Here is a 1282-nt window from a genome sequence, read left to right on the forward strand (position 1 = left end):
TTCTCCTCAATTTTAAGAATTCTTTATATATTAATAATATTAGTACTTTATAGCTAGATCTATATGATGTAAACATTTTTCTAAGTTTTCAGTTTCTTTGTCTTTATTACTTTTTTGTCAGCAGAAAAAATTTTAATTTTTATATGAGAAGTTATCAATTTTTAAAAATTGTCTCTGGATTTTGAGTCATAGTTAAGAAATTTTTTCTTATACCAAAGTTAAAGAAGAAATCGCCCATGTTTTCATCTAGTACTTCCATCCAAACTCCATTATTTTTACATTTAGATTCCTATTCCATTTGGAGTTTATGCTTATGTGTGATATGAGGCATGAATCTAAATATATTTTATTCCAAATGCTTATCCTTCTGTCCCAGAACTATCTATTAAAAAAGAGCCATCTATAGAATTATAGCATTTTTCCTAGTAATTTGTGATACCACCTTTATCATATACTAAATATCCATTTGTATTTGGGTCTGTTTCTGGGTTTTCTGATTTTTTCTCTTTGTTTATCTATTCATGTACCAATGTCATACTGTTTTAATTATGAAGACTTCATTGTATGTTTTATATTTGATAGAGCTAGTCCTTTCTCCTAGTCTTTCCTTTTCAGTGTATTCTTGTCTATTCTTGCATGTTTGTTTTTCTACATGATTTAAACAAAAATATGAAACTCTTTAAGAATTTGGGTGTCATCCTTGCACAGAGACATGCTAATTTTCTCTGTCATTTCAATTTTAGTATGAGTGCTGCCAAAGTGAGCACTCCACATCATTATTTAATATCAACTCGTGAACCTCCATAAAAAATCTTATTCATGTTCTTATTTGGATTGTGTTAAATTTTACATTAATTTAGAGAGAATCAGCAAGTTATTGAGTGCTGCTATCTAAAAACTGGGAGTGTCTTTCCATTTGTTCAAGTTTCCTTTTATAGCTTTCAGGAATGTCTTTCTTATATAGTTTATTCACCTTTCCTTTAAAATTTATTCTGAAGTATTTAATCTCCTTTGTTGTTAATGTAAATGAAGATTTTTTTCATTATTATAGGTGTATATGAAAAATAATTTCTGTATGTAATGTTTTTATCCTGCTACCTTTAACTTATTTTATCATTTTAGTTAATGTCATTTCTTGACTTGAGCCAGAAATAAATTTTTATTTTTTATTAAGCCTTTGAGATCTGGTTTACTTGTTATAGTAGTTAGCCAACTCAGACTAATACAAGGCAGACTTAATTTTATTCCCATCTGAAAATAAAGAAACTGAGGCCAGAGATAT

General features: G+C 27.9%; 1 non-coding gene across 1 annotated transcript; it reads right to left on the reverse strand.

The window, feature by feature from the left end:
- Window positions 1–663: 663 nt before the first annotated feature.
- Window positions 664–767, reverse strand: LOC118614467. The gene has a single exon (XR_004956066.1). It is a non-coding gene; the product is annotated as a U6 spliceosomal RNA (small nuclear RNA).
- Between the last annotated feature and the right edge of the window lie 515 nt (window positions 768–1282).

Source organism: Rousettus aegyptiacus, unplaced genomic scaffold, assembly GCF_014176215.1.
Source record: "Rousettus aegyptiacus isolate mRouAeg1 unplaced genomic scaffold, mRouAeg1.p scaffold_m13_p_2, whole genome shotgun sequence".
Classification (NCBI taxonomy): Eukaryota; Metazoa; Chordata; class Mammalia; order Chiroptera; family Pteropodidae; genus Rousettus; species Rousettus aegyptiacus.